This window comes from Cynocephalus volans, chromosome X, assembly GCF_027409185.1.
Source record: "Cynocephalus volans isolate mCynVol1 chromosome X, mCynVol1.pri, whole genome shotgun sequence".
Classification (NCBI taxonomy): Eukaryota; Metazoa; Chordata; class Mammalia; order Dermoptera; family Cynocephalidae; genus Cynocephalus; species Cynocephalus volans.
In genome coordinates, this window is record NC_084478.1 from 20143408 (window position 1) to 20156720 (window position 13313).

The 13313-nt window shown below is 45.0% G+C and overlaps 1 long non-coding RNA gene across 2 annotated transcripts in view; it reads left to right on the forward strand.

Moving 5' to 3' along the window:
* Positions 1-11403, forward strand: part of LOC134366629 (uncharacterized) — a 98901-nt gene extending 87498 nt beyond the window's left edge. For both annotated transcript variants that reach the window (XR_010022351.1, XR_010022350.1), the window contains one exon: positions 491-11403. This is a non-coding gene — a long non-coding RNA (uncharacterized LOC134366629). The remainder of the gene's footprint in view (positions 1-490) is intronic.
* Positions 11404-13313: the final 1910 nt, after the last annotated feature.

Consider the following 13313-nt stretch of genomic DNA (forward strand, 5'->3'; position numbering starts at 1 on the left):
GTGTAAGTCAGTGATTCTCACATTGTGACCCCAAACAGGCAGCATAAGTACCTGGGAAAATGATAGAAATGTAAATTCTCAAGCCACACAACAAAATTACTGAATCAGAAACTCTTGAGGTTTATGTTTTAACAAGAGCCTGAAGTCATTGTGGTGCAGCCTAAGTTTGAGAAACATGAATGGACAATATTTTTCTCATTCTCTGTGCTTTTACACCAACTTCCACACTTCTTCAATGGAAGCAATAACCATATTATATTGTAATTATTTCTATTATTTTCTGAACCATTTTACTCTTCCTTTCATAGGTGGTGAACACAAAGGGAGATTCAACCCGTACTAGGAATCTTCACAACCCCTTTGCATTCACCGCCCTCAGCACCTGCTGAGCAGTGGCCACAGCTGGCCGGCGTTCATGTGCTTCATCAGACCTAAGAAGGACGGGCAGTCTCTAGAGTCATTGTAATGCTGATTCCAGTTTTCCTCATAGGTCATAAGGAACTTCGTGGGTGTGAGTCTGAATCCCTTCTGCTCAAAACACGCGATGAACTCTCCTGTATGCCTGCTTCGTGCCTCTCAGCTTGGTGACAGTGATGTTGCCAGGTATACACTGCGTCGGATTGTTCTTCCCAAGATTCATTCACACTGTCTCCAAATCCTTCACGGCCTGCTAAGCGACAGCTACAACTCGCCGTGGACCCGCGTACTTCACCAAACCCGCGGAGAATGGCTGATCTGTCATTTCACGGTATTGCTGCTCCTTGTAATTGTCCGGCAGAGATGAGGTTCAAGAAGCTGCTTTATCACTCTAAAGTAACTTCAAAATGACTATTTAATTTGGTCCTCACAATGTCCCTGGTGTGTAAAGTGGGTAGAAATGGGAAACAGGAGAAATGTAGGGCCAAATATTTAAGCAGAGAACATCTGTTAATACCAATGTGTTCCGTAGGTTGAGTTGCTTTTTTTTTTTTTTTCCCAGAAGGAATTTAGGTGAGACAAAATGAACTGCTCTAGCAGTCTAACATTCACAGTGCTGGTACTTCAGTGATTCCTCACGTTACTGGAAGGACGTCATAGTAACAGAGGTGATTCCCTTCCTAAGTGCTTCATATCAACTCATTTTAAATGTTCACTTCATGTTGACAGCATGATGGAAATTATAAAGCCTGGCTCAAATCCATTGCATGATTCGAACAGAAAACTAGCTCCCTCGCATTTATCCACTCAGCCAATTGTTGCCATTGTCGAGTGGTGATGTCGGATGTGAACATGAAGCCAGTGGAGGCCACGTGACTTGTTGACAATGAAGTTGTCAAGACTAGCATGTCAGTCATTGGTTTCCCAGATTCCCTGTTTTTTTATTGAACCCTAACAGGGCCAGCAATTGTTGTTGGCTCTGAACACAGCTCCCCCTGGATGACACAGGCTTGATTACCGTGATGTGTTGGTCTTACCTAAGCGGATATTGTTCCACTCCAGAATGACTTGCCCAGTATTTATCCTATTCAGGGTTGTTTGGAGTCATTTTCTAGTATGTCCTTTAAGACATAAAAAGTGGACCAGGTGCAAGTCCAATAGATGAGAATAATACAGAGTGTGGTATAGAAAGCAGTGGATTTGTTTTCCTCGGAATCAGTCCCTATGTTCATGACGTTCAGTTTCTAGTGGATGTTACCTCACATGTAACTCACTACAACTACTGTGTACATCAGAATTTATTGTTGGTCTAGTGTGGTCTAGTGTCAACGAACTGCTGCTTCAGGGGTTTCCCCAGTGCCTGAGTGAAAATTATGCTCAGGAAACTCCAACTCTTCTTCTCATGGTGCTTGGTGAGCTGTCCTCTGTCATCCCATGCCCTGCCCCTTTACTGGATGCCACTTAAAAGGTCAGTCTATTGGATTGGTTTCCATATGAATGACTTGTTCCGTGTTCACTTTCCTCGGGTCCACTTACGGTCATATATGCAGCATATGATGCAGGCTTTGAACACTTACCCAGCACAATATTTTCTATGTGAGAAAATAAACGGTGCCATATTATGTATACCAGGCAATAATTTCACTAGAACCACTTGCCATATGTTGGCTACCTTCAATTTCTGCTGAACTAGGTGAACATTGGTACTGAGTTTTGTTTTGTTTTTTTTCCCTCACCTCCCTGAGGAAAAACAGTTGGTCTCGTTATATCTGCTATAGAGATTGAATTAGGGCCTAAAAATTATATGCCCATGAGAGAGACAGATTGACCTCTATCACTACTGATTTGGAAACTACCATGCATGCTGCCATAGCATGGTGACTCCCCACAGGAGTGATGCAGGTACATTGGTTAAAAATAACGTGGAAAAGTACCTAAGATTGCAGCATTTATTCAGCACACTACAGGGCCGCATAAGAAAGCCCTGTTTAGCAGTTAAAGGTATGGGGGATTCAGTGAATATTCACATTACTGAAAGACTTTCGTTATCCAAGGAGATGATTAAATTCCTCTTAAAACTCTTCATTTCTACATTTTAAATTTTCATTAAACCAGCAGCATGAGGAAAATTATAGGCTCTGTTGAACATTCATTACATGAATCTCACAGAGAATGACATCCTTGTCATCTACAATCAAAGGGGGTTGTTGCATTTGCCAAAAAGTGCAGTGCTATACGAACCTACGTCTAGTGCATACCACAACACTTGATGACGGGGATGCTCCAGGTTTCCTATGTCAGCCACTGATTTCTAAGATCTATACTTTCTCATTGTTTATTGACAGGGCCATGCAGGCACTATTAGAAGTATTCTACCACAAGTCTATCTAGTGCACAGGCAAGAAAAGACCATCTTTCCCTTGGAGCAGTGCTCAGGTTAATAACTGGTCATGTGTGCACCCCGGTCAGAGCTTCTACACATCATCCTTCCTCATGGCATGTGGGCTTTAAACACACAGCGACCTGTTTATTTCCAGGAGATCCCAGGGAAATGAAGGTTCCATGCTGTGATGGCCAGATGTAAATGGTTGCCCATGAGGCTAATTGTCACCTCCTCACACAACATCCTGAAGCCTCTTGTGTGTTCCCTTTGCATCATGCCGCTTTGATGGTGGCCAGCAAGCGTGCCTAATGATCCCAGGAGTGCCATCCCAGTAGAACTTTTCCCTATGGGTGTACCTACTCCTAAGAACAGGCCAGACCACCTTTATCACCACTGCACAGTACTGGTGGTTCAGGGGTTCCTTGGTTCCTGGCATTGGTGGATGAAGGTCTGAGCGATGGGACTGAATCCCTCCCTCTTGGGACCATGATTTCCCGCTCCAAAAGGACAGAGGGCAATGGAGATACTGGTCGTATTATGTCAGGTACCAGATTGCAAAAGGTTATTTTAAATAGCAAGCAGGTTCATTGCAGCAATTGTACAACAAGTATTGGGTGCTGCAAGCAGAGCTTCACCCACAAGAGACAGGTCTGTCAACAAAGACAGGGCCAGTCATGAACACACAGGTTATTGATGAGGGCAGAATGATTCACAGAGTAAATGCCCCTCTGAAGATGAAGTTACAGATATCTTCCCAAATGTTCTGTGGGATATGAAAGGAGAATCATGTGGAGGTGCAGCTGGGGTGAACGAGATGGTGGAAAAGGTAGAATGCTTTGTACTGGATTTCCGGAACATGACCCCGCATTCACGGCCATCAGTTTCTCAGGTGATTTTGTCCTCTAAGGAGCTGGTTACAATCGATGTCCTATATGAAGACAAGTGGTGGCACATTTCCAAGTATTTCTGTTGCTGAAGGGTGTTGTCAGTAATGGAAGAAAAGTCATGCCCCTAGTCTTCGTCCTGTTGTCCTTCAGTGAGTGGATAGCCTCACGCTTCTATCGCCACCGGCTGTCCCTATACTGGTGATTCTTAGAATGGTGTGTTTGGATTCCCCCTGGTTGTCTCCCCCTCTGTGACAGGTCCTGTGTCAGTCCTCTCAAGGGCATTAGCAGGGAACTGGTAGCATGTGCACCATGGTGGTAAGCACATCTGGTAAGATATTCCCTAGTACCTATGTACCAAGAAGGATTCAAGGTCCTAAGAAAGGAAAAGGAAGTGTTACCCCAGAGCCAGTTACCCTTTTTGACTGCTTGTTTCTGCTGGACCTGTCCATTGAGGCCACTGATCTCATTTCCGTCAGCTCCCGCGAGGAAAGCTGGCCATTCCTGTGAACTCTGACCTGTTCCCCTGCCTCTGATGCCTGTCTCAAAGACATTCTCCCCCGGAGGCTGGCTATCTCCTGCTCTGTACTGCTTCGGGAATGCTCACGTATGTTCCCATTGTGTGACATTATCCTCCAAGGAAATGAAATTCCCTTTAGTACAATCCTTCGCAGATATTTCATCCATAGTTCTCATCCCCGCTGTCACACCGCTTGGCAGAGTACTCAAGCCTGTCTTCTCCCTGAGATGAGTACATGCGTGCTCCTTGACAACTGGCTTTTCTCTCAGAAGTGGGAGAAATGTAATCCATAGTGGTGGCGGGCTTTGCTTGCCTTCTCCTCAAAGTGCTTCGTTTTCACTCGTATTCCAGTCCCGGGTTTTGCCACATCTATATTAGAAATGAGGGTGTCTCAACCAAATCCGATGTGTGGGTCTTCCTGAGAATTACCTGTCCTGTGTTTCCAACTTAAGTCTGGTGCTTGCACTGCTCTCTGATGCTGTGTGTAGGGTCCGAAAGCGAGCTTCTATCCAGCCAGAAGTCTTGGGTCCTCTCGTGCATCAGTGTGATGACAGGTAATCAAGTGCCTGTTGGGAGACTGAGGACGTGAGGGCGGTGGAGTTGTTCGAATCAGCATGTCAGGGCTCGGTGTCAGAGAATTTATTAATTATCGACACCATGCACCCTGCAGCCATAGTACAAAAAGTTTTGGGTGTCTTGGACTGAGCTTCCCGTGCATGAGCCAGCCCTGTCCCCAAAGATGGGTCCATTCATGAATACACAGGGTGTTGCTTCACAGCAGAATGATTCACATAGTCAACGCTCCTCCAAGGACCAAGTTTTAGAAATGTTCGAGAAGGTGCTGTGGGTTATGAAAGGAGAACTGTGTGAAGGTGCCCTGGGAGTGAACGTGATGGTGAAGAAGGTAGAAAGTTTTGTACTGGATTTGGGGAATTTGACTCCCATCATTCATGGCCTTCAGTTTCTCAGGTGCTCTTGTACCCTTAAACACGGGTTACAGTTCATGTCCTGTATGTAGACAGGAGGTGGCACTTTTCCAAGTATTTCTGTTGCTGAAAGGTGTTGCCTATAATGGAATAAACGTCATGCACTTGCTCTCCCTCCTCTTGTCCTTCAGTGAGTGGATAGCCTCTCGCTTCTGTCCCCACCTGCTTAAACCCAGAATTCTCAGAATCAATACCATAGGGACAGCCAGTGGGGACAGTAATCTTTGAATGCTGGCTTTGGACTCCCCCTTGTTGTCTCCTTCTCCACGACAGGTCCTATTTCACTCCTCTCAAGGCTCATGGCTGGGTACTTATAGCATGTGCACCCTGCTGGGAAAGCACGTCTGGAAAGATATTCCCTATTCCCTATGTGAGAAGAGGATTCGCCGTCCCTTGAAGGCAAAGGCACTTTTATCACAGAGCCGGTTCCCCCGCTTTGACTGCTTCTTGTTTCTGCGGACGTGTCCATTGCGGGCAGTGATTGCATTTCTGTCAGCTCCTGTGATGAAAGCTGGCCATTCCCGTGAACCCTGACCTGTTCCCCTGGCTCCGAGGCCAGTCTGAAAGACGTTCTCCCCTGGAGTCTGACTATCTTCTGTTCTGTACTGCTTCGGGAACGCCCATCTATGTTCCCATTGTGTGACGTTTTGTCAGGGCTCCGTATCAGAGAATTTATTAGTTATCAAAAGCATGCACCCTGCAGCCATAGTACAAAAAGTTTTGGGTGTCATGGACTGAGCGAGCTTCCAGTGCATGAGCCAGGCCTGTCCACATAGACGGGTCCATTCATGAATACACAGGGTGTTGCTTCACAGCACAATGGTTCACAGAGTAAACGCTCCTCCAAGGTCCAAGTTGTAAAAATGTGCCAGAAGGTGCTGTGAGGTATTAAAGGAGAACCGCGTGTATATGCCGTGGAGGTGAACATGATGGTGAAGAAGGTAGAATGCTTTGTACTGGATTTGCGGAACATGACTCTCTGCAATCACGGCCTTCAGTTTCTCAGGGGCTCTTGTCCCTTATGGAGCTGGTTACAGTCGATGTCCTGTATGAAGACAAGGGGTGGCACATTTCCAAGTATTTCTGTTGCTGAAGGGTGTTGTCAGTAATGGAAGAAAAGTCATGCCCCTAGTCTTCGTCCTGTTGTCCTTCAGTGAGTGGATAGCCTCACGCTTCTGTCGCGACAGGCTGTCCCTATACTGGTGATTCTTAGAATGGTGGGTTGGGATTCCCCCTGGTTGTCTCCCCCTCTGTGACAGGTCCTGTGTCAGTCCTCTCAAGGGCATTAGCGGGCAACTGGTAGCATGTGCATCATGGTGGTAAGCACATCTGGTAAGATATTCCCTAGTACCTATGTACCAAGAAGGATTCACGGTCCTATGAAGGCAAAGGAAGTGTTACCCCAGAGCCAGTTACCCTTTTTGACTGCTTGTTTCTGCTGGACCTGTCCAATGAGGCCACTGATCTCATTTCCGTCAGCTCCCGCGAGGAAAGCTGGCCATTCCTGTGAACTCTGACCTGTTCCCCTGCCTCTGATGCCTGTCTCAAAGACATTCTCCCCTGGAGTCTGACTGTCTTCTGTTCTGTACTGCTTCAGGAACGCCCACGCATCTTCCTATTGTGTGAAGTTTTTCTCCAAGGAAATGAAATTACTTTTAGTACAATCCTTCACAGATATTTCATCCATGGGTCTCATCCCCACTGTCACACGTCTTGGCAGGGTAGTCAAGCCTGTCTTCTCCGTGAGATGAGTACATGCGTGCTCCTTGACAACTGGCTTTTCTCTCAGAAGTGGGAGAACTGTAATCCATAGTGGTGGCGGGCCTTGCTTGCCTTCTCCTCAAAGTGCTTCGTTTTCTCTCGTATTCCAATCCCGGGGTTTGCCACATCTATATTAGAAATGAGGGTGTCTCAAGCGAATCCGTTGTGTGGGTCTTCCTGAGAATTACCTGTCCTGTGTTTCCAACTTAAGTCTGGTGCTGGCACTGCTCTCTGATGCTGTGTGTAGGGTCCGAAATCGAGCTTCTATCCAGCCAGAATTCCTGGGTCCTCTCGTCCAGGAGTATGGTGGCAGGTTTTCAAGTGCCTGTTTGTAGACACTGGACATGAGAGCAGTAGAGTTGCCTGTATCAGCATGTTGGGGCTCGGTGTCAGAGATGTTATTTTAGATTACCAGTGTGCATGCTGCAGCCGCAGTGCACCAAGTTTTTGGTGCTAGAAACGGAGCGTCCACTGCATGAGCCAGGCCTGTCCACAAAGACAGTTCCAATCATGAATACAGAGGGTATCCCTTCAGTGCAGAATGATTCACAGAGTAAATGCTCCTCGAAGGACCCAGTTTTAGAAATCATCCAGAATGTGCTGTGGGATATGAAAGGAGAACCATGTGGAGGTCCCCTAGGGTTAAATGTGATGGTCGAGAAGGTAGAATGCTTTGTACTGGATTTCCCGAACATGACTCTCTGCATTCACGGCCTTCAGTCTCTCAGGTGCTGTTGTCCCCTAAGGAGCTGGTTAGTCAATGTCCTGTATGAAGACAGGTGTTGGCACATTTCCAAGAATTTCTGCTGCTGAAGGGTGTTGCCAGTAATGGAAGAAATGTCATGCAGTTGCTCTTCCTCCTCTTGTCCTTCAGCAAGTGGATAGACTCTCGCTTCTGTCCCCACCGGCTGTCCCTATGGTGATTATTCTTAGAATGGTAGGTTCGTATTCACCCTGGTTGTGTCCTCCACGACAGGTCCTATTTCACTCCTCTCAAAGGCTCATAGCGGGGTGCTCATAGCATGTGCACCCTGCTGGGAAAGCACATCTGCCAAGATATTCCCTATTCCCTATGAGAGAAGAGGATTAGCCCTCCCTTGAAGGCAAAGTCAGTTTTACCCCAGAGCCAGTTCCCCCACTTTGACTGCTTCCTGTTTCTGCGGGGCGTGTCCATTGCGGGCAGGGTTCGCTTTTCTGTCAGCTCCCGTGAGGGAAGCTGGCCATTCCTGTGCACTCTGGCCTGTTCCCCTGGCTCCCATGCCTGTCTCAATGACGTTCTCCCCCAGAGTCTGACTATCTTCTGTTCTGTACTGCTTTGGGAATGGTCACGTATGTTCCCATTGTGTGACATTATCCTCCAAGGAAATGAAATTCCCTTTAGTACAATCCTTCGCAGATATTTCATCCATAGGTCTCATCCCCAGTGTCACACCTCTTGGCACGGTAGTCAAGATTGTCTTTTCCGTGAGATGAATGCATGCATCCTTCCTTGACACCTTGTTTTCTCACGGCGGGGGGAGAAATATAATCCATAGTGCTGGCGGGGCTTGCTTGTCTTCCCTTCTAATTGCTTCACTTGCACTTGTGTTCCAATCCCGGGGTTTCCCTCCACTGTATTAGAATTGCGGGTGTCTGAACCAAAGCCTTTTTGTGTGTCTCCCTGAGAATTACTTGTCCTGTGTTCCCAACTCGGGTCATGTTCTTGCTTTGCTGTGTGATGTTCTTTTACGGTACAGAAGGGGGCCGAGCCCGTATCTCCCTGATTGGTGAGAAGTGTGGGCCCAGAATTGGCATTTCAGACATCAAGTTATCCAAGTTATTTTCCTTTATTGTCTCCTCTTCCAGTCCCTTTTTTAGGTGTTGCATTTTTGGAGTGAGTACTTTGGGCTGTGAATTCAGCCTCCTTCGGGTGACACAGCCTAGCTGGCCCTTATGTGCCTATCTTTGACTGCAGGGTGTGATTGGTTTCAGTGCCAAGCGCCTTGTCTTTCGTTTACCCCAGCACGGACTGTTTGCTTGTCATTGCTGGGCGTGTGGTGTAAGATATGAGGGGGAGGTTAGTTGGGTGCTGTCCTGTGGAGGAATGTGTGGAGCATGTGGTAGAATGCAGTGTACTGGTTCTTCCCAAAAATCACTCCCTGCATTCCCGGCCTTGATTTTCTGAAGGGCTGTTGCACCTCATATCACTTTTTACAATGGATTTCTGGTTTTGAAGTATCTGGTTTTCTCTTTTCAATGCATTTGTTTTATTTCATGTGTTTCACTAGTGGGTAAGGTGTATTTTGCTCATGAGGCTCGTTCTCTTCATGTTTAGTTTTTTCATGACCTCTTGCTCCTATCCCCATTGCCTGCTGTATTGCTGGATGACATTGCACTGCTGAGAGTCTACTGAATTAGTGTCTGCAAGCATCCCTCCCTCTGTTGGTCATTTTCTACAGGCTTTGTTGGATAGTCACCAGAAATGATGTTGTTTTTTTTTTTTTTCTTGTATTTTATCTCATGTAGAAAAATGGTTCATCTTTGTGATCAGTATTTCTGCTTTAGAGGTGCCCTATTTATTTTTGAATTTCATGGAAGCAAGTCTCAGTCTCGTCCTCTGAACTTACCTTGCATTCTCTTTCCTGAGTTACTCTACCAAGCTCACAAACTTGAAAGAAGCGTTGGTACCTGTCTTACAATCCACTGAATTTCTGTTCAAAATATCACTTTTCACCTGTTTACCTCATTACATATCTGTTGGACAAAGACGACAAGTATTTCTGAGATCATTTTTTTTCATTGGTTATAGGAAGTCTGTGAATTAGTCTTGTAAAGCGTCAATTTACCTTTTTGCATATTCTTCAGCAACTGTTGGACAATGACCACAGCCAACCATATGTCAATTTACTCCAGCAGTAGTAGAGAAAATGGCTGATCCAGTAGATTATCATACTGCTGCTTCAAGCGTTCCTCGCAGAGTTAAAGCTATGTCATGGATATGAATCAGTGTCCCTTTTGATCAAAATGCTTGATGACTTCTTCCATAATGCCCTGCTGGATACAGCCCAACTAAATGGCAATGAATGTGCCTGTTTTATACTCCATTGGACGGTTTTTACCAACCATTATTTGCCTGTGTTCACCTTTTTCAGCACCTGCTAGACATGTACTTTTTCAGCTATGGGAAAAAGGGCAATCTATCGAGTCAGCGTGGTGCTATTTGTGTTTTTTTTCTCACATTTCATCTAAAAAATGATACATCCATGTATCCAACACCCTTCTGTTCAGATGTGTGACATCTGACTTGTTACACCCGACTGAATTTACTTCACCAGCACTGGGAAGACTGGACAGTAAATCATATCTTTGTAGTACCATTTCTGTTGTTTCTCACAGGTCAGAAAAACTGTTTTACCAACGGATCTGTCAGCACCATGCTCACCCAGTGAGCTAACTGGCCATCCCTATATGGGATCCGAACCCATGGCCTTGGTGTTATCAGCAACGCACTCTCCCGAGTGAGCCACAGTCCGGCCCTACCAACGGATCTGAATGCTTTCTGTTCAGATGTTTGAAATCTATCCTATTAAATCCCCTGCTGCATGCAGGTTGGCTTGATGATAATTTCAATGTCAGTTTACAATCCATTACATTGATTTTTATAAACATCACTTTCTATGTTTACGTCCTATTGTACCTACCGAATAGTGTTAAAATCGGTGCTGAGTTTGTGTACAGTTTGTGTACAGACCTGGGCAGGATAGGCAGTGTATCAGTGCAGTGTAATGAAGACTCATGTATTTCTCTGAAATCCAAAGGATTGCCAAGACAATGTTGCTGAAATTTTCTGCTCAATATGAGTGATGCCTTCCACTGTCACTCTGCCTTTTTGCCACCTCACTTGATGGCAGTGAAGTAGCTGCCACTACAGTGCATTGGAATTGTTATTGCCATAGTCACTTGCCCTTTGGTAAAATCTTTCAGCTTTGCTGAGACAGTCACCACAACCCACTGGAGGTAATGTACCTCACCAGTTCTGAAAATAGTGTACCATTTTAATGTAGTGATGCTTTACATTTTCCTCATAGCCTGAGTGCGTGCCAGTTTTCTTAAGCCCTTGGCAATGCCTTTCTTCTCAAGCACTTGATGACCTTTCCAGTAGTGCTCTGCTGTGTAGTCTCCTGGTTGATTGCAGTGAAGGTGCCTGTAGGAAGTCACTGACTGGGTATTCCGAGCATCACTTCCGCTGTGTTTAAGTCCTACCGCACATGCTAGACTATCACCACAGTCAAACATTTGCTCGTGTACTTTTCCAGCCCTGGGAAAGTAATGGCCTATCAGATCAGTGAAATACTACTCCATATGTATCTCACTTGCCCGGAAGCCTCTGGACAGTCTAGGGCTGTGAGGGACTTCCCCCACATGCAAACCTGTCAAAGCATTGGCCAAATAAAGCTTGTGTATGCTGCCTTATTGTGGTCTTATCTTTTTCCTTGATCAGCCCTGAAATCTCTTGAATTCCCTATATGGAGGCATGAAAAGAAGGTGGTAGAGTAATCTGTGATTATCTGTGGTGCATAAGACTTTTCTTAGAACGTGTGTTGCCCATTTTCTGTTGCTGCTTATAACAGAATACCTAAAACTGGGTAATTTACAAAGAAACAGAATTTATTTCTTACAGTGTTGGAGGCTGGAAAGTCCAAGGTTCAGGGGGCACACCTAATGAGGGCCTTCTTCTTGGTGGGATTTCTATGGAGTCCTATGGCAATGCAGGGTATCACATAGTGAGATGGCTGAGCAAGGGCATTTCAACATTCTTTCTTCTCCTTATAAAGTCCCAAATCTACTCCCTGATAACCCATTAAACCATTAATTTATTAATTTATCCATTTGTGAGGGCATGGTCCTCTTAAAAGCCCCACCTTTCAAATACCATATTGGGGATTAAGTTCCAACATCAGCTTTAGAGAGGGGATAAACATTCAAACTATATCAGAACATACTTTCACATTTCACATATGCCAAAAAGTTATGGGATTGGGATGAGGATATTTTGGCATGTAGTACTATTCTACAACAGTAATTATTTTTGTCACCACTCACCGGGTGATGGAGCACAAAGGATTACTCAAAGCCCATTTCTCCAGAGCAATGAGAGGCCTGAAAGGGTTAATCCCAGGAAGAATTCCTTCAAGAGAGAAGGATTCCTAGGAAAATAACCCCAAATCAGGTTTTCTCTCAGTTTTTATTGTCCAGACAAGAAAGTTACAGAAAAGGAACACAGATGGTTACAAAAACAACAGTAAGATAATCATCATGGCAGCACTTAGTTCCTTAAGAAAGTCAAAGAAACAGCTGGAGGCAAGATGTGAAACATCCCCCACCCATTAAACTTGAAGCCTTTAGCTCACATAGTGTCCCATCATTAGATTTAGCTGCACCAAGGACGACTGCCCTTAAAGCCAACATTTTTACTGTGTTACAATTTTTTTTATCTACAACAGAGACTTTAGTCCGGGGAGAGTATTCTGTTTTTCCCAAGCTTAGCATTTCTGCGTGCAATCCGAAAAAGTTAAGCTATGCCTAAAACTACAGGGCTGTGGCCCCACTGAGCTATAAGTTAGGTCCCGTGAAATACTTTTCCTTTATTAATGTTGGACTCCTCCACCATTTTGGCAGAAATTTGTGTACAGTGGACTGACCTAGCATCTAAAAAGTCAGTACCAATTTATCAGGGATAACTAAGTGAGGTGCTAGTTCGGAAAATTGAAAATCTAAGAGGCATCCTCAATCCCTGTGTTTCACATTCAATTAGTGAACAATTCCATTCATTTATAGCTATAAACAGTTTTTAAACCTGTATGCTTTTCACAAGTTCCACTGCAGTCACCTGCTCTGGTGTCTTGACTTGTCACTCTGCCTCCAAACTCAAATCCTTAAGATTCATCATCCACAATCACACTACCCTGGTCCTTCAAAACAGAATGTCTGTTCATGGTAGAAGTACCCATTTGTGGCTCCTGTTGCCTTGAGCGATCCCTCCACGATCTGTACCTTGGACCAGCTCTTCAGCCTCATGTTTAGGTTTGGTAGCATTGTCTTTCAGAAAGCCATGTTAGGGCTCACAGTACTTGATGTGTTAAGCAGGACTTCCTCAATTTCCACTTGCAGTTTTAAAGGTGAGGTTAAGAATGGCATATATATGAAGACTTTCTTAAACTTTCAAGGTAGAATGGAGCCCCCATCTACGCTGTTTGTTTTGTTATCATCCATAGAATCCATAACCATATTGAGTCCTGTTAGATTCTGCAGGTAGACAATACAATTTCTTATCTGTCAGTGTTTATCTTGTACCTTTTCCTGCTCTTAGCACATATTAGATG